The 27,712-nt window shown below is 38.3% G+C and overlaps 1 pseudogene; it reads left to right on the top strand.

The window, feature by feature from the left end:
* The first annotated feature begins 14,293 nt into the window (after nt 1-14,293).
* LOC116888143 overlaps nt 14,294-27,712 on the top strand; it is a 28,489-nt pseudogene continuing 15,070 nt past the window's right edge.

Raw genomic sequence — 27,712 nt, 5'->3', positions numbered from 1 at the left:
TTTCATAGGTAATCAAGAACTTTCTTGACTAGGTCAGTCTTAATCTGGCATTACTTCACAGTCACCAATTTCCCCCCACATTGTGATGTAGGGGCATTTGGTGGTGGTGGTGAAGGTGGTGGAGGTGCTGGTGGTGTTTGAGGTGATGGTGGTGGTGTTTGTGTTTGTGGTGGTGGTGGTGGTGGTGGTGGTGGTGGTGATGTCGGTGGTGGTTGAATGGTTATGTTTGATAGAGGAAGGAATATTCTTGTTTGTCACTTAAAAAAGAACACAGTCTCTTTTTGTGGCTTAAGGGAAGCCTTTGAACTTATGAAGTCACTTTTCTAAGACTCCACAGAGTCTTAGAGCACAGAGATTATTTTTAAAATAGTATGACCCTACAATAAACATGACTCTATAAGCCATTTTCAGAGAAAAAGTCATTTTCTAAGTAGAGTCCGAAATATATCTCTTTTCTCTTCCCACCAAAAAGTGGTTAATAATAATGATTGAGACATGTTAAACCATATGCTGTTCCCCATATACATCTCAGACCTTTGTGTTTGCTATTCCCTCTTACTGTGCAGGCCTCTGACTTCATCTTTCCTGAACAAAACCTTTGCTCCCTGCCATGTAGCTCTGATTCCTCTGGCTTTCCTAGGAGAGTTTATTGCTTTCTCCTATATGGTACCATTCACTGAACCCTGACTCTACATAGAGTATTGCCTTATATAAACTAGTTTAGTGAATGAACTAGACATAGCAGGGTACCAGCAAAATCCAATATAGTTCTTTCACACCACCATTCCACACCATAAGCTCAGAAGAGTCATTTTTCCCAATCTCTTCATGGCATTTCAGACAGCTCTCCTACCTTGTTCACTCATTCTCAGATATTACAAAAACAGTCATCAGTTTTTTAGGCATTAATTTCCAATCTAGTCTAAATGCTTCAATCCAATACCCATTTTTCAAAATTCATTCATCCTCCAGTTCATGTATGACTCAACAAGAAAATGTTAAGTCAAATGAAGAGAGAGAGAGAGAGAGAGAGAGAGAGAGAGAGAGAGAACTGCCTACAGCCATTTTTCTGGAGTTTAAACATGCAGAGGGACTCTAAATTAAGAAATAATGATACAGGTTCAAGTATATTCTGACATTGATTAAATAGTATAGCAGATTCCCAGAGATGAAATTTTTTTATAGTCGGTTTCTTGGAGGTCCTTTGTCATCTCTCATTTATAGTATCCTTGTCTTAAGTAACACTCCCCCTGGCTAGCCTGTCTCAGTGACATTGTCCTTGTTTTATATTACTCAATTCCTATGCTGGGTCATTTCATACCTCTGAGCAATTATTCTAGGAGAAATCTTTAATATGGCCTAACTCTAACTTCCTACTGTGTGGATTTATCTGGCTTCGGGAAAACAGATTAATTTGCCTATACATCAACAGTTATACATCCCCCCCAACCCCCCGCAAATACAGTGCTCTATCTCTCGCCTTGGTTGTCATAGGCTACTGTAGCCATAGCTTCTCTCAGAACTGGAGAGAGGGCTGCATGATTAGGTGTCCCTACTGTTCTTGCAGCATACCGGGGTTCTTTTCCCAGCTCCCATGTCTTGTGACTTACCACCTTTTGTAACTCTAACTCCAGGGGATTCCATGGCCTCTGGCCTCTAGCCTCTGGCCTCTGGCCTCTGCAAACACCTAAAAACAAGTACACATGCTCGTGTGTGTGTGTGTGTGTGTGTGTGTGTGTGTGTGTGTGTGTGTAATATTTTTAAACATGTCCTCTCTCACCTTTAGACCTTCCTTTTAGGCATGAGTCAGTTGCTACTCCTTGAAGCTGTAGATGTCCAGGAAACACGTGGCAAGCTCTTGGTGGTGTTAACTATGTAGCAACCTTCCATATATATGTGAAGTTAATTATCTTTGTTCTTTGAGGTGAAGGAGAAACTCCTTGTCAATTCCATACATCTCTTCAAAGCCATCAATCTACTGTACCATTTTCCTCTCAAGCAATCACTATTTTCTCATACGTATCTTCAAGGCAAGTAGATGAAGAAGTCGAGAATGTGTTTTGAAAGCCACGCATTTCTAAGTTATTTGTACATAATCCACCCTGACATGATTCCTAGTACTTCTTAGTCTGAATTAAAGATGGTGAAAACATAGATGGATTTCTCCCAATCTCTCCTAGACCCCATTCAAATAAAAGTAAAATAGTAAATAAAAATATGAAGGAATCAACCTCTAAGAAGCAAAAGAAAAGTTGTAAATTGCCAACAATTTACAAGGGATCCTAAAGCATTTCTTGGAGGAGAATGGGTATGAAAAAGTTGACAATTATAACAAGTGGATAAACCACAGACTAGAATATATTAAGAAACGAGAAAAGACACGAGGATCCGTCTTCTTGGAATAATAGTGTGTGTTATCACTTGAGTTTTGGATCTTAGCCATTCTGATGGGTGTAAGGTACAATCTCAAGCATTGTTTTGATTTGCATTTCCCTGAAGACTAAGGACTCTCAACATTTTGTTAAGTGTTTCTCAACCATTTCAGATTCCTCTGTTGAGAATTCTCTGTTTTGGCCTGTATCCCATTTTTAAATTGGGTTATTTGGGAGTTTTGGTGTCCAACTTCTTGAGTTCTTTATAAATTTTGGATATTAGCCCTCGGTCAGATGTAGGACTGGTAAAGATCTTTTCCCAATCTGTTGGTTGCTGTTTTGTCCTAATAACAGTGCCCTTTGCCTTACAGAAGCTTTTCAGCTTCAATCAATTGTTGATCTTAAAGGCTGAGCTATTGGTGTTCTGCTCAGGAAATTGTCTCCTGTACCAGTGCATTCAACGTTATTCCCGATTTTTACTTCTGAGATTTATTGTATCCGGTTTTATGTTGAGGTCTTTGGTCCACTTGGACTTGAGTTTTGTGCAGGATGATAAATATGGATCTATTTGCATTCTTCTACATGTAGACAATCAGTTAGACTAGCACCATTTGTTGAAGATGCTGTCTTTTTTCCATTTTGTGGTTTTGAGTTCTTTGTCAAAAGCAAGTGTCCATAGATGTGTGGGTTTATTTCATAATCTTTGATTTGATTCCATGGATCAACCTGTCTGTTCCTATACCAATACCATGCAGTTTTTATTACTATTTCTGGGTTGTACAGCTTGAGGTCAGAGATGGTGATCCCTCCAGAAGTTCATTATTGTTCAAGATAGTATTTGCTATCATGGGATTTTTTTTTCTTTTCCCATATGAAGTTGAGAATTGCTCTGTCAAGGTCTATAAAGTATTGTGCTGGATTTTGATGGGAATTGCATTGAATCTGTAAATTGTGTTCAGTAAGATGGCCATTTTCAATGTTAATCCTACTGATCCAAGAGCATGGAGATCTCTCATCTTTTTTTTTTTTTTTTTTTATAGTATAGAGTTTATTTAGGGCATAGGAGGGAGCTGAGGGGGAGGGAGAGCGGAAGAGAGAGGGAGAGGGGAGGAGGGGGAGGGAGGGGAGAGGCCAGAGCAGGCACGTGGAGAGAGAGGTGGGAGGGAAATGGGGGAGAGGAGGAAGAGGGTAAAGGAGCAAGAGCCGAGATCTCTCCATCTTATGTCTTCTTCAATTTCTTTCTTCAGGGAATTGAAGTTCCTGTCATTCAGATCTTTCACTTGCTTGGTTAGAGTTACACCATGATGTTTTATAATATTCATGGCTATTGTAAAGGATGTCGCTTCCCTGAGCTCTTTCTCAGCCCGTCTATCATTCTTATAAAGGAGTTTTACTGATTTCTTTGAGTTAATTTTGCATTGAGACACTTTGCTGAAGGGATTTATCAGCTATCGGAGTTCTCTGGTAAAATTTTTGGGGTTGCTTATATATATTGTCCTATCATCTAAAAATAGTGATGGATACTTGAGTTCTTTGTTTCCAATTTGTATCCCCTTGATCTCCTTTAGTTGTCTATTGCGCTGGCTAGAACTTTAAGTACTCTGTTGAATAGCTAGGAAGAGAGTAAGCAACCTAGTCTTTTTTCTGATTTTAATGGAATTGTTTTACATTTCTCTCCATTAAATTTGACGTTGGCATATTACTCAGCTATCAAAAACAATGACTTTATGAAATTCGTAGGGAAATGGTTGGAACTGGAAAATATCATCCTGAGTGAGCTAACCCAATCACAGAAAGACACACATGGTATGCACTCATTGATAAGTGGCTATTAGCCCAAATGCTTGAATTACCCTAGATGCCTAGAACAAATGAAACTCAAGACGGATGATCAAAATGTGAATGCTTCACTCCTTCTTTAAAAGGGGAACAAGAATACCCTTGGCAGGGAATAGAGAGGCAAAGATTAAAACAGAGACTGAAGGAACACCCATTCAGAGCCTGCCCATGTGGCCCATACATATACAGCCACCCAATTAGACAAGATGGATGAAGCAAAGAAGTGCAGGCCGACAGGAGCCGGATGTAGATCTCTCCTGAGAGACACAGCCAGAATATACAGCAAATACATAGGTGAATGCCAGCAGCAAACCACTGAACTGAGAACAGGACCCCCGTTGAAGGAATCAGAAAAAGAACTGGAAGAGCTTGAAGGGCTCGAGACCCCATATGTACAACAATGCTAAGCAACCAGAGCTTCCAGGGACTAAGCCACTACCTAAAGACTATACATGGACTGACCCTGACTCTGACCTCATAGGTAGCAATGAATATCCTAGTAAGAGCACCAGTGGAAGGGGGAAGCCCTGGGTCCTGTAAGACTGAACCCCCAGTGAACTAGACTGTTGGGGGGAGGCGGCAATGGGGAGGTGGGTGGGAACACCCATAGGAAGGGGAGGGGAGGGAATGCCTGTCGAAACTCGAAAGGAATAACACTCAAAAATGTATATAAGAAATACCAAGTTAATAAAAAAAAATTGATGTTGGCTATTGGCCTGCTGTATATTGCTTTGATTTTATTTAAATACATGCTTTGTATCCCTGATCTCTCTAAGACTTAAAATGAAGGGGTGTTGAATATTGTCAAAAGCTTTTTCACCATCTAATGAAATGATCATGTGATTTTTTTTCTTTCAGTTTGTTTATATGGTGAATTACACAGATGGATTTTCATATATCGGACCATCCCTACATCCCTGGGATGAAGCCTACTTGATCATGGTGGATAATATGTTTGATGCATTCCTGTATTTGGTTTGCAAGTATTTTACTGAATATTTTTGCATCCACGTTCATGAGAAAAAATGGTCTGAAATTCTCTTTATTGAGTCTTTCTGTGGTTTAAGTATCAGGGCACCTGTGGCTTCATAGAATGAGTTTGGCGTTGTTTCTTCTGTTTCTATTTTGTTAAATAGTTTGAGGAGTATTGGTATTAGCTCTTCTTTAAGGTCTAGTGGAATTCTTCACTAAAACCTTATGACCCTAGATGTTGTTGCTGTTGTTGTTGTTGTTGTTGTTAGATATTTAATGACTGCTTCTATTTCCTCAGGGGTTATAGGGCTGTTTGAATTGTTTACCTGATCTTGATTTAACTTTGGTAAATGGTATGTGTCTAGAAAATCACCTATTTCGTTAAGATTTTTTTAATTTTATGGAGTACAGACATTTGAAGTAAGACCTAATGATTCTTTGAATTATCTCAGTGTCTGTTATGTCTCCATTTCAGTTCTGATTTTGTTTATTTGGATACTGTCTCTCTGTCTTTTGGTTAGTTTGGCTAAGGATCTATCTTGTTGATTTTCTCAAAGAAGCAGCTGTTGGTTTCCTTGATTCTTTCTATTGGTCTCTTTGTTTTTAACTGATTGATTCCAGCCCTGGTTTTGATTATTTCCTGCCTTCTACTCCTTTTCAGTGTATTTGCTTCATTTTTTCTAGAGCTTCCAGGTGTATTTTTAAATAGCTGGTATGAAACGTTTCCAATTTCATTATGGAGACACTTAGTGCTATCAAACTTTCCTCTTAGCACTGCTTTCATTGTGTCCCATAAAAATTTGGATATGTTGTGCCTTCATTTTCATTACATTTGAAAGTCTTTAATGTTTTTCCTTATTTCTTCCCTGACCCAGAAATCATTGAGTAGAAAGTTGTTCAATTTCCATGAGCACGTAGGCTTTCTGGTATTTCTGTTGTTGTTTGTTTGAATTCCAGCTTTCACGTTTTAGTTTTCCTATACCTGTTGATGTGACTAGATGGTCAATTTTTTAGAAGAATCCATGAGGGACTGAGAAGAAAGTATATTCTTTTTGTGTTTGGGTAAAATATTCTGTAGATGTCTATTAGTTTTATTATTTCTCTGTTTAGTTTTTCTCTGGATGACCTGTCCATTGGTGAGAGTGGGGTGTTGAAGTCTCCCACTATTAATGTATGGAGTTCGATGTGCGATTCAAGCTTTAGCAGTATTTCTTTTACAAATGTGGATGCCCTTGTGTTTAGTGCATAGATGTTCAGAATTGAGATATCATCTTGGTAGATTTTTCCTTTCATCAGCATGACATGTTCTTCCTGTATCTTTTGATTAGTCTTAGTTGAAAGTTTATTTTATAAGATATTAGAATGGCTACTCCAGCTTGCCTCTTAGGTCCATTTGCTTGGAAATTTTTCCAGAGATTTACTTAAGGTACTATTTATCTTTATTACCAAAGTGTGCTTCCTGTACACAGAATGATGGAATCTGTTTTCACATCCATTCTGTTTGCCTGTGTCTCTTTATTGGGGGAATTGAGTCCATTGATGTTGAGAGATATTAATGACTAGCGATTGTTATTTCCTATTAGTTATTTCCTATGTCTAGGTTGGCACCTATGGTTTTTTTAGAGGTTGTAAGATATCTTCCCAGGCCCTTCTAACTCTTACAGTCTCTGTTGAGAAGTCAAGTGTAATTCTGACAGGTCTGCCTTTATATGTTACCTGGCCTTTTCCCTTTTAGCTTTTAATATCCTTTCTGTAGATTTTGCATTTTTATTATTATGTGACAAGAAAATTTTCTTTTCTGATCCAGTCTAACTTGTGTTCTATAAGCTTCTTTTATGTTTATAGGCATCTCTTTCTTTAGGTTAGGAAAGTTTTCTTCTATAGTTTTGTTGAAGACATTTTCAGGTCCTTTGAACTGAGACTCTTCAACTTCTTCTGTTCCCATTATTCTTAGTTTAGGCCTTTTTCATGGTATCCCAGATTTCCTTGATGTTTTGTATCAGGATTTTTTTTTAGATTTAACATTTTATTTGATTGATGTATCAATTTTCTTCTATTGTATCTTCTACACCTCAGATTCTCTCTTCCAGACCTGTATTCTGTTGGTGATGCTTACACCTCTTGTTCCTGTTCTCTTTCCTATGCTTTCCATCTCTAGAATTTCCTCAGTTTGTAATTCATTTATTGATTCTATTTCCATTTTCAGGTCTTGAACTGTCTTATTTATTTCCTTTACCTGTTTAATTGTATTTTCCTGTATTTCTTTAAGGGATTTATTAATTTCTTCTTTAAAGTCGTCTAGCATCTTTACAAGATTGGATTTAATATCATTTTCTTGTGCTTGCTTGTGTTAGGATATCCAGGGCTTGCTGTAGTAGAGTAGCTACACTCTGAAGGTGTCACATTGCTCTGGCTTTTGCTGATGGTGTTCTTTCGAGGGCCTTTAGTCACCTGAATGGCTTTAGTCTCTGGATGTTAGTGTTGTACTATTAGGAAGGAGCCTAACTCCTTTGGTCCTGATGTGGCAGGCCTCTGATGGGTTTCCTTGTGCTCTGTGTCTCTGTATCAGAAGATCTGATGAAGTTGTGCAGAGAGCTGGTGGGATATTGGGGGCCCAGTGAGGCTAGCAGGTTGCTCAGGGTAGTTAGGGGTACCCCAGAGGACTCCACGATCAGGGAAGATGGATACAAGAAGCATCACATTTTTTAAATTTGTGTTATGGAGAGAGTAAAGATTTCCACTTTTATATATTAGCTTCTCAAAGGAGTACCCATCTTTAGTATTTCCAGGGCTTAGTGTCAGAGAGTCAATTCCCCATTCACCACAAAGGAAAACGTCTCAACTAATCTGTCCTTCTGACTGTAGAATAAAGATTTCCTCATTAGAAATCCCAGTTAGCTACCAGAAGAGAGAAAACTTGCCTGAAAAACCTGTTTTACACAGAAGCAAAGGAAAAATCCACACCATCACTGCAGTAACATGTCTTCAAATGCCCTGTTATCATTAAAAATATTAAAGGAATGAATTCCAGTCATCTATCCCTACATAAATAGTGAGTTATAAACTCCCAAGCAGACCAGGTATAGTAGCACATGTCTTTAACCCCAACGATCAGGAAATCACTGTGATTTTGGAGCTAGATTTATCTTTTTTAAATATTTATTTATTAGTATACAGCATACAGATTTCTGTCTGCATGTAAGCCTGCAGGCCAGAAGAGGGCACCAGATTTCATTAGAGATGGTTGTGAGTCACCATGTGGTTGCTGGGAATTAAACTCAGAACCTCTGGAAGAGCAGACAGTGCTCTTAACCTCTGAGCCATCTTTCCAGCTAAAGCTAGTTTGTTCTACATAGTAAGTTCTAGATCAACCAGGAGTTGCATAGTGAGACCTTGTTTTATAAAATTAAACTGGCAAAAAAAACTGGTAAATCTATGTTACCAGACTCTGGAATTTTGTAAAATGCTTACAACAGCCTTGAAAGGTTTGAAGAAAAACAAATGACTAATATGTGGTAAGAGGCCTGCCTACTATCTCCCTCAAATGTGCATTTCAGCTAACAATCTATGATAGAAGCTTGAACTTCTGGTATATGTTTTCGGTACCAGGCAGAGCAATACAGAACTTTCACTCACAAAATTACAGTTGTTCATTTCTATGTTGTAAAGTCAACTTTTCATCACTGTGAAAAAATACCCAAGAAAATCAACTCAAAGGAAAAAGATATTTACTTGGCTCACAGTTTCTGACATCTTCGTCCCATGATTGTTTGGGCCCCATTGTTTGAAATTCTGATGGAAGACATATATGGAAGAAAACATGTTTAATGGAGAATAGCACGTCTAGATTCAAAACAGACAGCTACAGGAGTACTGTACATGTACATTGGCAAGTAGTTTTCCTTATGTGATAAACAGGAATTGGAGAGCAATCCTTCAATTTGAAACATCTTGATTCTTAGTCCACTTTCCAGATCTGAGACAACTTTCAGTTCACATCCTACTGTCTAAAAGGATGGCTCCCATTGGAAAAATCCTGAAATATTCTTAGTCCTAATCAAAAATGATTCACAGTCATGTACTTGAGTAAAGTTACCATATTGTCACTATTTCTTTGTTGTAACAAAACATCTGAGGCAAACAAATTATAAGGATAAAAAGAAATATTTAGATTATAGTTTCAGAATTTTCAGTACATGGCCATACAAAAGCAGAGGAAGGTTCTAGAAATCAGACTACACCCTCCAAAGATATAACCCCAGTTATCTTTTTCTTCCAATTGGGCCTTCTCTGTTGAATCTTATAAACAATAACCCATTGAGAGATGTGCCTCACAATGAACCAACATGATTTGCCTCCCAAAAACCTGACCTCTCAACACTGCTCCACTGGGAAGCACACCTTCAATATATGATATCATCTAAGGAAATTTCAGAACCCAACAATCAGATACTAGAGCTTGCTTCTTTATAGCATGACTGTGCATTTTCAGCACTAGAACATCTTCTTGGGCAGCATTTGTCAACATTATTTAAACACACAGGAATTGGTTATAAAGAAAAAAAACTGGCAAGACACACAAGTAGGGACAAGCAAGAGATAGACCAAAAAGTGTGGGAAGGGAGAGTTCTGTGGGCAGAATGGCCTTTAAAAGTATCCAATGAATGTGTAGTTGTGAATCTCAAATCCAGGGGATACATCGACACAACACTCCTAACCCTAAGGCTCAGGGAACATTACAGAAGAGGAAGTGGAAAACACAAAGAGACAGGGGATCGGAGAGTTTTCTGTGACATATTGCCATCTAACATCAGAGACCCATAACGTCTCACCAATTGTCATCTCCCGAACATGAGCTGAGCAGAGAGCACACCCACAAACATGCCAAAGTGCATGGAGAGAAGCCAAGGAGTCCTCAACACAACACAAGGAGCTACAGCCCTGAAAACATAGAAACAAGTAACATTATATGGCTTCAATAGGTTTTATTTCAGAATGTATATGTATATACAAATACATAGATGCAAAAAATAATGGTTGAGGGAAACAGAGGAAAGCAGAGATAAGTATATGGGAGGGTTTGAAGGGGAGAAATGGAAAAGGAAAATGTAATTAGAACAAAATCTCAAAAATAAACAAAAGCCAAACAAACAACCAGGCATACTGGAGAAGTGAGAAGGCCATGAATATGCCCAAGGCTGAATCCGTGTGTAGACAATATTAACTTTCACTTAGGGGTGAACTTCCCATCTCTTCCCCATGCATGAAGTGAGGACTGAGGCAGAGTTGTGAACAATGTAGCTAAGCTTTGATGGAAGTCCCAAGACAAAAGCAATGTGGGAAGTCAGAGATTTTCTTTTTCTGGTTCTAAACATTTCAGAGAAGTCTATCAAAATACTACCTATGACTAACACAATAGAAAAACTATAAAGAAAAATTAATGGAGACTAAGGGATAAATGTATATGTATAATATGGATATATGTGTGTATATATATCACCATCAAATATAAGAATATTAGTACGATAGAAATATCAGATAGAAAGACTATAATGAAAAAAGCAGATGGAAAATGTGAATAAATAATGGTCAAAATATTCCCACAGAGGCCTGACTGTAATCCCAAAACTCAGGAAGCTAATGAGGAAGGATTTCCACAAGTTGAACATAAAATACATGGACCTTAACATTGAAGAAACTCAACAAACACCAACTAGAATTAATTCAGTGAGACGTCCACGCAAACACTTTATAATTAAATTATTGATAAAGTGAGTAAATTTTGAAATAAGGAAGAGAGAAATAACTCATCACATATGTGATCCTCAAGATAGGCAATAGCCATTTGTCTTCAGAAACCTCGAATTTCAAAAAGCAATAGTCTGAAAAGTTTAAGGTACCAAAATAAAATATTATGTTTATCCAAAACTCTGTATTTAGTGAAGCTATCCTTCTAAAATTAAGACATTTTCAGATAATTGCTAGTTGCACATATCCTACAAGAAATTAAATGGGTCCTATACCATGAAGTTAAAGCATTCAAGACAGTAATTTGAAGTCCAATGAAAAACTAAAAATTTTGAAATGTCACTACACAAACATAAATTATGCTTGTCAAAAATCATATTGTACATTTTAAATATAAATAATCTTATTTTTCAGTAATACTTAAATAAAACTAGGGAAAACCTAATGCAATTTTCATTTGTAATTTCTCTTTTCCCTAAATTTTTAAAAAGTAATGCATAAAACAATTAAAAATGTACGCATATAATGTATAAGACACTTTCTTTCCAACTGACATCCAAGTACAAGAATAAGTACAAGAATTATCAAGAATTGCACTGCACGGGGTTGGGGATTTAGCTCAGTGGTAGAGTGCTTGCCTAACAAGCACAAGGCCCTGAGTTCAGTCCCCAGCTCCGAAGAAAAAAAAAAGAAGAAGAAAAAAGAATTGCACTGCACTAACATCTCTATATCCAATGTTTCTTGTGAAGAATAACATCGTATCCAATAAACTCTACCAGTTTGTCATAAAAAAGATAGCTTTTGTTATAATATCAGCAAAAAGAAGGAAGGACAGACATGTATTGCAGGAGAACATTTTTATAATTTTTTATTCAGTTAAAGCCAAGGTTAGTATTATTTTAAACTTGATTACAAATTTAACTTGACAATTTTAATATTTAGCATAGTTTCTAAGACAATAACTAAAAAATATACAGTACAATATGGGTAATAGTTTTGTATCTCAGTGGTAGAAAGCTTGCTTAGATGTTCAAGTCCCTGGATTTGATTCCAAGCACTACAAACACCAATCATATAAACAATAACAGGATGACAATATTATGAAATTGTTTGCACCTATAAATCCAATATTCATATCAGAACAAGGGGATCATGAGTTCAAGGCCAGTTCTTAGTGAATTCCAGGTCGTTCTGAGATTCACAGTGAGATTATGCTTCAAAATAGATCATCATCTAAAAAATGATGGATCATGACTAATTTTCATGATAGCACATGAGGAATTGTTAGGGACTGAAATATAGAGATAGGATTTTAGGTAGAACGCAGAGTAGGGTGGAGAGTCACTGAAGGTTTGAACATGGAGACAAAGTATGATGTTATGCGTTTAAGTAACAGAGACAAGATGATGGGAGAGTTTGACAGATCAATAAAAAGGAATTTAAGTATTTCATGTCTGTGCACCACCTGAGTGGAAATGTCAAATAAAAATTATATTTTAAAAAATAGATCATCATCATCAGGTAAAGAAAGTATAAAAGAATTAAACTTATACATTGAAAATTAAATACAAAACAAGACAGTGATGAAGGAGATCAAGGAAACGCATAATCTATATACAAATTAAATAACAAAAATAAATAAATGTCTTTATTAATTACTTTAGAAAGAAATGAGAAAATTCTTTAGTTAATTGGGAACAGAACATCTTATCCAACTACATGCTATCTATAAAATATGTAATATAAACAAAAAGTACACAAAACTAAAATTGAAAAGAAATTGAAGAAATAAATAGGCAGCTTAACAATAAGGATTTAAAACTCCAGCTTCTATTTCCAGCTCTGGATAAAAGCAAATTATACCAAAGACTAGCAGTTACTAATATAAATCAATTAACTCTCTCATCAATACTCAATGGAAAAAATAGTAGAATACATAGATTTCTGAGTTTCATGGAGAATATTCCTTAGGATAAACCATATAGTGTGCTAAAAAAAAAATAATTCTGGATAAATTTTAAAATATTGAAACCACACATAGAATCTAAGTCTGAAAGAATGGGATTTGCAATCATCTATAAATAAGAAAAATGGGAAATACATTAAGTTTAAGCAACCCATTCCTTTTTTTTTTATCTTTATTAACTTGAGTATTTTCTTATTTACATTTCGATTGTTATTCCCCTTCCCGGTTTCTGGGCCAACATCCCCCTAGCCCCTCCCTCTCCCCTTCTATATGGGTGTTCCCCTCCCCATCCTCCCCCCATTACCACCCTCCCCCCAACAATCACGTTCACTGGGGGTTCAGTCTTGGCAGGACCAAGGGCTTCCTTCCACTGGAAGCAACCCATTTTTAACTACTATGTCAGGAAAGTTAGGAAATACTTTTAGATGAAGGAAGTAGTGGAGGTGGTGCCAAGGGAGGAATTCAAAGCTATGAATATTTGCAAGAAAAACGAAACAAAACTAAACCTAAGGCAATTAGAAACAAATGTACTGTAAAAGGAAAGTAATGAATAGAAACAATGAAGTCAATTAATGATTTCAGGATGTGATTGTGTGGGCTGGGTAGGGAGCCTAGTGGGACAAATGTTTACACAAGCATCCCCAGCACACACATAAAAAGTGAAGTATCAGCACACATCTGTAGCCCCAAGTGCTGTGGGGGTAGGGGCAGAGGCAGGCAGAGGCCAAGAGCACCCAGTTGAGCTCAGTCTATGAGTTCTGGGTTCAGTGAGACACCCTGTCTTAAAACAATAAGGAGGAGAGCAATTGAAGGAAACACTCAGCATCCACCATCCACTTTTGGCTTACACACACACACACACACACACACACACACACACACACACACACACACACACACACACACACGGGGCGGGAGAGGGCAAGGGAGAGACAGAGGACAAACATCTAGACAAAGAAGATAGAATACACAAATCACTAAATCAGAAATGAAAGAAATATTATTAACTGCACAGAAAAGTCGTTCAATGTCATTAGGCACTAGGGAATGTAAGTCAAAACCCACAATGAAATACCCATTAGCTGACTGTAAAAGAAAGAGAAAACCGGGGAAAGACAACAGCTGGAAAGGACCTGGAAAAATTAGCAACCATATCAACCGCATACATTCCCAATTAGGATGAAAATGCAGGCACTGAAAAACATGATTTTCTCTGGAACATTCCCATAGAATTACCTCATGACACAGTACTTCCCCTGACAGGTGTGTGTACATGGAAGAGAACTGAAAATAGATGTTCACACAAAATCTTGGAACCAATCTTCATTGAGGCATTTTCCATAACTGCCTGAAAGTTTAAACAGTTCATATATCTATCATCTGATGACTAGATAAGATGCAGGTAAGTGTTAAAAATAATGAAGCACTGACACATGCTACATCATGGATAAACTTTAAAATGAAGCAACGGAAAGACAAAGGCAGAAACACGAGGCCATGTATTCTATCATTTTATTGATATGAAATTCCAAACTAAGCAAATCCATGAGACAGAAAACAGGTTAATGATTGGTGTGTGGTGCTTATGGGGAGTGATGAATTGATTGTGACTACATAATGGATGCAAAGTTAGCTTGTGAAGGTTATTCAATTATCCTGGGACTAGATATGGAGGCTAATTGCAGAGCATTGTGAATTTATGATCACTGAGTTAGATATTCAAGTAAAACTTTTGTGTTCTATCTCCTTTAACACAATAAGAAACATGTGAGTGGCATGATCAAATAGAACATTACCAGTAATGGACAGCATTATGTTTGTGACTGTTTATGTGTGTGTGTGTGTGTAAAAGAGTAGTTTGGGGAAGATGAAAGGAACCAGAAAGAAAAGGTGGGGATGGAAATGAAAGAAAACGGTAAGTTGATCAAGGGCATGATATAATGCATGAAGGTGTCATAATGAAAATCATTATTTGTATGCTGATTTTAAATGAATTGTTAATTAAATTTAAGAAAGAAAAATGGGAAAATAAACTTTTTATATAAATTATTTACTTTGCATTCTGATCGTAGCTTCCCCTCCCTCTTCTCCTCCCAGTCCCTCCCTCTCTTGTCACACCACCCCGCGCATTCCCCTCTCCTCCTCATCTCCTCAGAAAAGGGGGAGAGTCTCATGGATGTCAACCACCCAAAGCATACCAACTTGCAGTAGGATTAGCTGCTGCTTCTCCAACTGAAGCTAGACAAGGAAGCCCAGTAGGGTCCCAAATGTAGGCAACAGAGACAGACAGACACAGCCCCTGCTCCCTCTGTTAGAAGTTGTGAAGAACAAGCTACACAACTGTAACATATGTTTAGACAACCTAGGTCAGCCCCATGCATGCCCCATCGTTGGCAGTCCAGTCTCTGTGAGACCTTATGAGTCCAGGTTAGTTGATTCCGTGGCTTTCCTTGACCCATCTGACTCTTACAAGTCTCCTTGTCTCAGGATTCGCCAAGCTCGACTTAATAAAACAAAGTTCTTAGTGTTATTAAAGGCGATTCCATTCCAACACTTAGAAAGTAGAGGATGGAGGATCAGTTCGGGGTCATCCTTAGCTATATAATGAGTTCAAGGCCAGCCTGGGCAACATATGACCTGTTTCAATAAAAAGGAAAAAAAGGCGATTTCAACATATGCAAACAAGAAAGATGATTACACAGATTTATTCATTCTGATTTATGTAGATTAGGGAACTTGAAAACTAGGTTTTTCTAAACTTAATTTGAACTTCATTTAATGCTATTCTCTTTTATAATCAGTCGAAATTATAAAATGAAATCACCTTTAGACATTTTAGGTCTGTAAATATTTTTGATTTTCTTTTTAAATATTTTAAATGCCTTTAGCACTCACTGAACAATTAAACAATCTAAATAAGTGTTTAAAACAATTCTAGTAAATATAATAAATGAAATGTATAAATACTGGTGATTCTTATCTGTGTAAATATCCAAATGCTGCTTACAATCTCAATTTTTTTTCTTACTTTTAAACCAAAAATACCAGACTTAATCATAAAGCTAACCTGTACTTTCCGGTGTCAAATTCCCACGAACACTACAAATGCTTTAAATAGTGCTCGTATAATAAATCATCGTTCATTTGCGAACACTTTTTCTGATTTTGTAATTTTTAAATTCACATTTATTCATTCATGTATATATTCATATATATGAGAGAGAGAGAGAGAGAGAGAGAGAGAGAGAGAGAGAGAGAGAGAGAGAGAGAGAGAGAGAGAGAGAGTATGTGTGTATGTGGTCTGTACATGCCCTGGTTCACACATGGAGGTCAGAGGACAACTTCTCAGAAGTTGTTCCTTTTCGTTCATCTTTTGTGCCCTGGAAATTAAACTCAGGTCATCAAGTTGGCAGCAAATCCTTTGACCCACTGAGCCATATTTGTGGCCCTCTTTTCTCTTTTAGAAGAGATAAGGAACGCCCTATCAGACATTTAAGTTCCCACAATGCAATGTTTAATTTTAGAAAACTAAGGTTTTGAGGGGCTGGAGAGATGGCTCTGTGGTAAGATCACTTGCTGCACAAGCATAAGGACATTATTTTGGATCTCAACACCACGCTAAAAAAAAATGGGGTATGGCCACACACATGCACCTACAACTCCAGTATTATGGGGGATTGCAGGGAGCCAGCCTGATCCGGAATGCTTGAAGTGGGACATAGCATTAGACACAAAGGTAGCTCTAAAGACTGATGGTCTTTGGCATTTTAGCTCCCTGAATACACTGAATGCTTGCTGATAGCTTCTAAAAAATCCTAAAAACTTTCTTGCTTATGTATGGTTAAAAACCCCTGCTGGTTTGGGCAATTAACACCGGTTGCCTAGCAGCAGGGGATTAAGTAAAGAATTTTTTGCTATAGCTCCCTTCTCTGGCGAGGCAGCCAGAAGCCTCTCTGGCTAAGCTGGTTAACTCTTTGTGAACCAGAGAGGAAAGACTGGAAAAGAATTAAAATATTTAACACCGGCAAATACATCCTAAGCCTATCTCTTTTTATTGTAATTCTGAAAGCTCATTGTATTTCTTATTATTCACCCTTTACTAGGAGTGGGAACACTATTTTTGGTTCTAACTTTATTACATCTTTCTAGCAAAGCAACTAAGACCATCTCTTAAAAGTCTCTTCCTAAAATTATCTAAAACAAATCAGGAATTTCTATAGAATCATTAATTCATCTAAACAGCATTAATTCATGAAAGTTCATCTTTATAGTTTTTTTTTTTTTGCATCTTTATGTTGATCTGCAGGAAACCTCATCAATGGGGTGAGCTAATGCCCAAGGATTATTATATGAATTTAATAATGACAGGAAAGGCATATTAGCTATAAGAAGCAATCCTGAGAAGAATTCTCTTTGGGACCTTGCTTCATACAGCTCACCCATCGCAGACCATGCAAAAATTGGTGGGCCACCTCCAGGAAGGACACCTACTAGCTTTAGCCTATCCTAAATGGCTCCTGACAGGGGATGGTGGTTTGCTACCTACTGTGTGCAGCCCTTCTCCAAGTGCATGAAAGATCGTGAGTCAAATGGATAAGGTGAGAGTAACAGAGGATCCTCTATATGCTCCTCGGATCTTCACACACAGCTGCGCACACAGCTGCACACACAGCTGCGCACACAGCTGCGCACACATGCTCATCTACTACCTTTAAACACACACGTCTACATATATTCACACAAAAGAATACAGAAGGCTAAGATTCATGCTTTCAAAATGGATGAAAGAATTATTATTTGAATGTTGGATGTGAGAGTCTAAATATTTAGTCCCAGCACTCTGGAGGTACAGACCTTGAAGATCAGGAGTTTAAGGTCATCCTTGGCTACATAGTACGTCCAAGGTTAACCTGAGCTACATGAGACCCTATTTCAAAAACATAAAATGAAATAATGAATGATCAAAATGCCCTTTGAAAAATGAATACTATCAAGTTACTAGAACCCTCAAATGATATACCTGAACTTTGTGAGCCACCCCAAAGCGGCTGTGTCGCGCGTCTCACCACAGTACAAATGTGACTTCACCCCTGCTGGATAGAGTCATCCCCTTTCAGTTAACCCTCCGCAGTCTCTATTCTCTAGTACCTCCCAAGACCGTGAGGTCATATGCATGCAAGGCAGAACTGCATTCAGCTGGCAGGGGTCCGAGACGTGACTATGATCTCCGGGTGAGGGTCCCCCCAACCCACTCTTAATAATGACCCAAGGAAGGGAGGGACAAGGTAATAAGCACGGCTTTTAAAACTAGGAAAACTTTTTGAGAGTAGAGAAAAGCCATGTTCCAAACATCAGCAAACTGAAATAGATTTTATTCAACTGATGGATTGTAAGAGAATGCAATGAAATAGTCACACAGAGAACATCCATTTCACTTTAATACTAGGAACCATTAGAGGAGGGGAAGTAATTTTAGCACATTTACTGGCTTGGCATTTCTTGGCAAATTACATGACTCAACAGTGAACAATGATTATGCTATCATATATATGGTACTTTATGTACTTTTTCTAATTTTGGAGTCAGTCTGCAGACAAGGCGTGAAAGCTTTGGTGGCGTTATATTAGTCAAGAGTCAGTCTGGAAAGCTAAATCATTATCAGTATTACAGAATAAGGTCTTGGTTCTAGGACTAAAAGTGCAAAATTTTGGAGGAGGTTGGCAAAGTAAGAATCACAGAAAGTTTGAAGATTACAAGTCAGCCACTAACCGGCCTGGCATTTCGAGCTGCTGGAGCAGGAAAGGAACGGCTTTCTGATGGAGAACTCGGCAGATGGCTGCTTCCTTTGCAACTGGTATTGGATAAGATTTACGTGAGCTCATTGGTGCATAAACACACGCATACAGGCACACTCCGATATGTATATGTGCACTGATTTAAAGTAAATACATATGTAAAACATATACATACACATATATTAAATGTCTGAAATTCAAATTTAACTGCATGGCCTTCATTCCATCTCGAAACCTGAAACACTGACTGGTTCCCAGTCAGCAAGGCTGCCCGTGTAGGAGAGTCTGCATCCAAGCACAGAGAAACTGTAAGTCGGAGCCCACAGGAACCTGCATCTGACGTTGACTGAATGTTGCAATAACAAGCAGAGATGAGATAGCTGCTCTATTTCTGCTTTCTAAATCTTGTACGTATGTCTCTTTTGGCACACCCATTAGCCTCCTGTCACAAAATGAAAGGGGGTTTGGAAATTATAACTCAAGCTTAGCTCGATTGATTTTTTAATTATGAAGAATTGAAGCCCATTTTAGAGTGCTTAAATCACATGAATTGCACCACTGAATAACCCAATAGTGTGCTGGCCTTTATGAAACTGTAGCAATGAAACAATTGGAGAAAAACCGGGGATGTAGACATCAGTTTTGCAATTTCTATTACTCAATACATACAGGCATGTCACAAGAACATTCTGAGATGTGAACAAAGGATTGCATCCCACCACACAGAGCAACAAAGAATCCAACTCTACCAAAGTTCAATTTCGTGAACCAACTAACATCAGGCTTCCTTACAGAAGTGCGAATTCATCTCAAATCAGCTATTGCATCAACAGTCTCACAGTACAAATGTCGACTTCACCACACCCATGTGGATGAAATCTTCCCCCTTCAGTTAACCTTCTACACTCTAAATTCTCTAGCACCTCCCAAGACCTTGAGGCCATTGGCGCTTAGGACAGAATTACACACAGCTGGTAGGGTGGTGAAGTAGGTAGCATCTGAGCTCTCAGGTGACGGTTCTTACTCACACTTTATATGAGGAAGTATCAATAGGTACAATTTTGAGGGTAACTGAGGAGAAGCCACAGCTACTTCTGATGAAGATAATGTGGCCATTGTGCTAGAACAGCATTCTACAATAAGACATTAAGTATCAATAAAAATAAAAGATCTACTTTCCTGTCTCTGTATCGGTACCATGAAGTTTTGGTCACTATTGCTCTGTAATACAGCTTGATATCAGGGATGGTGATTCCCCCAGAAGTTCTTTTATTGCTGAGAATAGCTTTCACTATCCTGGGTTTTTGGTTATTCCAAATGAATTTGCAAATTGCTCTAACTCTATGAAGAACTGAATTGGAATTTTGATGGGAATTGCATTGAATCTGTAGATTGCTTTCAGCAAGATGGCCATTTTTACTACATTAATCCTGCCAATCCATAAGATTATGAGATCTTTAGATCTTCTGAGATCTTCTTCGATTTCTTTCTTCAGAGACTTGAAGTTCTTGTCATGCAGATCGTTCACTTGCTTGGTTAGTGACATTTTATATTATTTGTGACTATTGTGAATGGTGTTGTTTACCTAATTTCTTTCTCAGCCTGTTTATCCTTTGAGTAGAGGAAGGCTACTGAAGTGGGGGTAGCAACCAGAAAGTCCCGGATGCCAGAAAAGCCAGAGACTCCTAGGACCCAACAGGGATGAGATTAACAGAAATGCCCAACAAATGGAAGAGAGAATCTGTAGAGACCATATGCAGAGGTTAGGCACACGGACCCCGGTTGGGGGATGGGGTCACCGACTCATCTCCAAATTTTTAACCCAGAATTGCTCCTGTCTAAAGGAAATACAGGGATAAAGTATGGAACAGAGACTGAAGGAAAGGCTAGCCAGAGACTGCCCCACCTAGGAATCCATCCCATCTGCAGACACCAAATCCAGACACTATTGCTGATGCCAAGAAGTGCAATCTGACAGGAACCTGATATAGCTGTCTCCTGAGAGGCTCTGAAAGAGCATGACACATACAGAGGGGGAGACCAACCATTGGACTGAGCACGGGGACCCCAATGGAGGAGTTAGAGAAAGGACTGAGGTAGCTGAGGGGGTTTGCAACCCCATAGACAGAACAACAATATCAACTAATCAGATAGCACACACCCCCACGAGCTCCCAGGGACCAAACCACCAACCAAAGAGTACACATGGAGGGACCCATGGCTCCAGCCACATAGGTAGCAGGGGATGGCCTTACCTGGCATCAATAAGGAGAGAGGCCCTTGGTCCTGTGAAGGTTCCATGCCCCAGTATAGGGGAATGCCAGGGCAGTGAGATGGGAGGGAGTGAATGGGTGGGAGCGCATCCTCATAGAAGCTGGGAGAGGGGGATGGGATGGGGCTTTGCAGAGGAGAAACCGGGAAAGGAATTAACATTTGAAATGTAAGTAAATAACATATACAATAAAAATAAATAAATATAAGAGAGGTACCCCGATAATCTTGTCAACTACCACTTAAATATTTTTCTAAAGGAACCAAACCAGAACTTGATCCAGACTTCGGACCCACTGACCAATTTTCTAGAAGTACAGTGGACACTGGTAATGTGTACAACTTAATGGTAAAGATGTCCTTTAATATGCAAGGAAACATGCACTAGAAATCAGCATGGCTGTAAATAACGAGGAGTGGGGAGTTCTGGCCATCTGGGGAATGTAGAAGGTCCTCTAAGAGGTTGGCAGAGTACTATTTCTTAACTTGGATGACAATTTCAAAAATGGTTCTTTTCACAGTAGTTCATTAAGCTGTTTACACTTATTCTTTTTGTTTTCTGCATCTGTGTCTTTTCATTAAAAACAAAACAAAACAAACAAAAAAAAAAACCAATTTCCAAAATGATGTGAGGGGAAAATCACATTCAAAAAAAGATATCTTCAATATTATTAGTGCCATTGGTTTTGTTTTTTCCAGTATTGAAGATGTCATTGCTATTTCAATAGAGCTAGGAAAAGAGAAGTTGTAGATCTATGGCAAGTGGATTCAGTTTGCAGGATAGCATAAACTAGGCATGGTAGCACAGACCTGTAATCTGGAGTTAGAAGCTAGATGATCAGAAGAGGTCATTTTTGTCTACGTTGCACATTTGAACTACATAAAGCCTTATCTCTCGTCTCAAACATCAACAACTAAATAGTAAAAGATACACTCATGGGTCTATAAAACAAGAGCATATATATATATATGCCTTTACAAATTAAAAAGCTGAATAACAGAAATGAAAATGTATAACTACATGAAGAAGAAAAATAAATCTGGAAAATAATATTGAAGAAATTAAAGCAATTAAAAATAAGCTCTGGCCAGTAATAGATGAAGGCATTGTATCCCTGAGAAGTAATTTGGCTGGTCTCCACTCTCCATTCCTCTTTCCCATGGCTGGAAAGAAGTGTTAATGACTATCTGTTTTAGAAATAGATAGCGCCCAAAGGTAAGGGTCACAAAGATTTTTCTGTGAAAGACCAGAGAAATATTTTGAACTATTTGAATAATAAAGCCTTTGTCGGTTATTCAATGCTGTTTCTGTAGCTTAATAATAGCTGTAGATAATATGGAAACAAATGAGTATGTAAATATTCCAATCAACCTTTGATTATAGACAAATAAGTTTGTATTTTCTTCATGGGACATGAAATTTTTGTCATCCTGAAGTCATTTAAAATGTAAAGACCAGTCTTAAGTCATGGTCATAAAAACCAAGTGGTGGCCAAGATTTGCCCTAAGAATTGTAGTATGCAGACCTAAGTCTGCTCTTTTCAACCTATGGGTTACAAGTCTCAAAGACCATTAGAAAACAGATATTTGCATTACAATTCATAACAGTAGCAAAATTAGAGTTATGAAATAGCAATGAAAATAATTGGATGCCGGGGGGTCACCACAACATAAGGAACTGTATTAAAGGGTCAAAGCATTGAGGAAGGCAAGAACCACTGAAATGGGATCAATCTGAGTTTCTGGAGCACAGTCACATACTTGAAATGGACTCTCAACTGCTATATGAGAGAAGTGCACTTAGAGATGTTTAGCCCATTGAATTTTGTCTCTCCATTTTATTGACTTAGTCTATTCTCTATCTATTAAAGGCACCACTGGAAACTCTCAGATGAACTGACATTGCAAATGTTTCAGTGCATTTACTTCCATGGAGGAAGAGAGGGCATATATTCAACCAACAACTTGTAAGAATCCTTGAGATACAAGGGTAAGTGTACTCACTGATGAATCCATTATATTAATAAAATCTGGGAGCACTAAATGATGATCACCAAGAGGGTAGATAAATGAATTGTGACAGATAAATTCACTCTAAGAAGTAAAATGAACTACAGTTATGCAATATGGAGACTTTTACAAATAGAAGGTTGGGGGGGGAGTTGTAGAACAACAACAAAAATCTATGATGCCACTTACGTGAAGTTTTAAATAGAAAAAGCAACATGAAATATCATTTATTGGCATATAAACATTAAAGGGAAGGGGTCCATATACCCGTGAAAATAGTAAACAGCAAAATCAGGATAGTGGTTTTCACTGGGGGAAAAACAGAAAAGAGGTAGTAAGATCCTGGAATGGCACAGAAGTTACTGTCACTCTGTCTGGTATATGCTATTTCTGTGTGAAAAGTCAAGACAAGCAAAATTAAATATTTGTTGACTGTGCAAATGCATGCATCCAAATGTCCTAATATTTATAATTTTCCTGTTACATCTTAAGGTTTACATTCATAAAGATTTCCCAGCTAATTGTTAGCTAGCATTAGCAGAGTAATAAATTTACTGATGTTGGGGGATGGTTTTGTGCACTATGATATATGTATGCACTATGATATATGTATATATGTATGCTGATTTCTACACCAAACATGGGCATGGTCAAGCATGTTCAGTCATGTAAAAATTGTTTTCCATCACCTTTGGTTGGTTGGTTAATAAAGAGCTGATTCAGCTAACACCTGTGCAGAAGAAAAAAATACAGAACTTCTGATGGGGTGGAGGGAGCTTATCTCTCAAAGAGATGGGGGGTGAGAGATATGAGAGAAAGCTGAAAGGAGAGGAAAAAGAAGTCACCATGAGGAAGATGATGGACCATGAGGAATTGCCCTGAGCAAGTTGCCAAGGGAGTTTCCATGAAGACACACATGGAGCAAAGTGAGCCAGGGCAAGACTTGTGGGGATGTGACTAAGGATAGAAAAGTACTTTTTCCCACTTTGAGACAGTTCTTTTTTCCTGTCTAATGGACTGGCTGTCCTGAAACTCATTTTGTAGATCAGGCTGACTTCTAACTCACAGAGATCTGCCTGCCTCTGCCTCCCTGTGGGAGATGTGGAAGTCAGCCTTGTGAAGGAAAAGATGGGATGGAGAGCCGAGGCACCACAGGCTTCTACAGCTCCTAGAAGAATCTGATCTGCTTTACACGACTAGATCTAAGATGGCTCCCAGCACACTGGTGAGACAGCAGAAAGGAACTGTGGCTAGGGTGGTGGCTGCTTCCCCTGTCTTCATGTAAATCCTCATCTCCCCCCCTCTTTTTTCTGAGTTAACTCATCTGACAGGGTTGTCATCTGCACACAATGACTGTGTGGTGAGATATGATTGGCCAAGGATTTAGGAGCTTGGGTTTAGCTCAAACACTGTATATAAGCTTATGTGCTATGCAATAAACTCAGATCTGTACTCTGATACTGGTCTCTGGAGTCTGATTTCCTAGACTTGTCACGTGACTCCATCACCTCTCACCCCTCATCCTCAGTGCTGATCCCACAACAATTCAGAATGAAGAGAAAAGACCACATGGTGATGGTAGGCAAGCCCACTGGGTTAGATTAAGATAGAATAGATAGTATCTGCCCAATTATAGACTGCCAGCTATAATGCCATAAAAGGCTTCCATGTCTTTCATTTAGAGCCAAATGGGCACATAGAAAGCGTCTACATGTTATTTGGAAGCAAGGGAATGATGAACACCCCCTCCCCAATTACTTTTACACACTGATGTTCACATTGTATTTTAAATGGATTTTCTAGTGTCAATAACCCAGAATTGCAAACCAGCCATTTCTCTTACTTGTACAGCTTCTTAATAGAATTAGTGTGTTAGAATATATGGTCAGCATCACATAGCCTCTCTACAAGTTACTGCAAGGACTGCGTGTGCTTTATTTGCAATGAACTCCAGGAGTTTTCTTACAACAAGTGACAAATAATGGTGATAAGGATGCAAAGGACACAAGACCATAACAAAGAGAGTAGAGCTGTTCAGGTTTGCATACACTTGGCCCAGGGAGTGGCACTATTAGGAGGTGTGTCCTTGTTGGAGTAGGTGTGTCACTGTCGGCATGGGCTATAAGACCCTCATTGGCCTGGGAGCCAGTCTTCCACTCGCAGCCTTCAGATGAAGATGTAGACCTCTCAGCTCTGCCTGCACCATGGCTGCCTGGATGCTGCCATGCTCCTGCCTTGATGATAATGGACTGAACCTGTAAGCCATCCCCATTTAAATGTTGTCCTTTATAAGAAATTTTTTTCTTATAAATGAAGATGAGGGTCTTAAAGCCCACACCCACAGTGACACAACTATTCTAACAAGGCCACACCTCCAAATATTGCCACTCCCTGGGTCAAGTATATTCAAACCAGGATAGCAACTTTCTCTCAAAAAAAAAAAACCGTATCAAAAGCTGAATTTTCTCAATAATGTCCAGGTTTTCTAATTGTACATTTACCATTATATTTTTAATTATCCTTTCACTGACTTAAAAAATAATCCTGGGTTGGGGATTTAGCTCAGTGGTAGAGCGCTTGCCTAGGAAGCGCAAGGCCCTGGGTTCGATCCCCAGCTCCGAAAAAACGAACCAAAAAAAAAAAAATAATCCTATAGGAATAAAATCTCAAAACACCCATTAACAAAAACCTGGATAGAAGATTGCAATATATTTACAAAGTGAAATGCTATATGTCAATTAAAATAATGTACTGCAGAAATGTGTAAGAAAATGAATGAATTTCAAAAAAACATCATGCTAACTGAAGTAAGCCAGACATAGAGGAGTACACAATGTTTAATTTCACTTAGATGAGGTCTATTACGGGAAACCAAGCTAAAGTCACATAAATCAGAGCACTGGTTTTAATTCCATTTATATGAAGTCTATTAAAAGAAAGTAAGCTATAATCACATAAATGAGAACAGTGGCTACAGGAAATGAAAGCTATATCAAAGAGGAGCAAGAAGAGATAATTCATCTCCATTGGGGTAGTGACTATATGCATGTGTGCACTGGTAAAACAGACAAATTCGTATTGACTTTAATATTTAAGGTATTTTATTGTTTATATGTCACATGTCAATAGTGCTAATTGTTTTCATTCCTATAAAAATAGCATTGAAACTGTTAGTAAAAAACATTCTCTGACCCAGAGATTTGAGTCCCAAACTCTCAGATCAAATTCCAGCTGACAGGTGTATTTTTGTTGAGTCAATTTTTTTTTCAAATTTTCTGTCAAATTGGAGAACTGACATGAAATGTTTTTGGTTTTTTGGTTTTTTTAACCTGCCTCTGATGGGGAAAAACAGATTTTACAGTACTAGGCCAAGTTTTGTGTTTGTTTGTTTGTTTGTTTGTTTGTTTGGACTCATTCGCTTTACATCCCACTCACTGCCCACCTTCTTCTCACCCCCTTCCACAATCCCTTGGATATTTCCCCCAACCCTGGCACATCAAGCTTCTGTGAGGCTAGGTGCATCCTCTCCCACTGAAGCCAGACAAGGCAGCCCAGCTAGAAGAACATATCCCACAGACAAGCAACAGCCCCTGCTTCACTTGTTTAAGAGCCTGAGCGGTAAGAGTTTGATTTTCTAAGTGAGAGAAAGGTGGCACCGGGATGAGTCACGTGGTCTCAAGCACAGGAACCCTGAAACAAAGAAACACAGGGGGAATCTCTGCAAGCAGGCTCTGAGCTCCCCTGCTGTGAAAAGTGCTGGCTCCTCTGAGCCACAGAGCCAGAGAACGGACTGTGCCGGCTTCCTTAGCAGATGTTGATTGGAGCATGATTTAATTCAAAGCCTGGTTTATTTGCTTTTAGGATAGATTTATATACAAAGTTTGTCAGAATCACATGGGGAATTTCACCACAATTCGGAACCAACATAGGAAAAATAGAAGTCTGTAACTCCAGGTAGAGAGCGTAACAGAAAGATGGTGTATATATAGTATGCAAGAAACTCATATTCTTTGCTCATGGGTTCCACGGGAATTTTGGGTTAATTTCCTAACATGACAGAATAGAAAAAGCCTAAGAATAGGCTCATACAATATTTTAGTTTACTTCATTTGTTTTGGATTGTTTTAATTTTCAAAATGAGCGTGATTTTGAGATTTGTGGTTATATTATTTGTCTGGGAGAGAATACAAGATACACGCTTTCCTGGTGGCCGACTGAAGGATATGCTGATTTGGGAGAAAGATTTTGTCTTTTCATTTTTAGAAAAAGTGGTTAGGTTCTGGACATCTTCCAGAGCTATATGGACCAGATTTGATAGAGGGAGACCCCCGGAAGAACTAGAATCAAAGGAATCAAACAAAAAAGGGACAAAATCTCATCCTAACCAGTCTGTACACCCTACACAGACTGATACAATCAATACAGATATCTTGATGATACTTAAATTTTTGTTTTGAGATTTATGTATTTCCAAATGCACAGCTTCTGGTGTCCTTCTTAAAGCCAAACAACTCTCCCATTTTTCCCTACCGCCTCCTTCAATGACTATGTACAGCTTGAAGAAGTGATTGAAGTGTCATCGCCGGTTCCCTAAATTTGAGGAGGCTGGAGGTGGATATTCAAAGGTTGTCTTTCTGGGGAATTTAGAACTGGTCATAATTTAACAGGGAGGAATTATCTAGAATTAATAGTGCAGCCATAATCTCATTTGGTAAAAATCTTTATAATTGTAACTCAGT

The sequence above is a fragment of the Rattus rattus genome, chromosome X (genome assembly GCF_011064425.1).
Source record: "Rattus rattus isolate New Zealand chromosome X, Rrattus_CSIRO_v1, whole genome shotgun sequence".
Taxonomy (NCBI): Eukaryota; Metazoa; Chordata; class Mammalia; order Rodentia; family Muridae; genus Rattus; species Rattus rattus.
The sequence above is the reverse complement of the archived record's forward strand: the minus strand, read 5'-3'. Positions and strand labels throughout refer to the sequence as shown.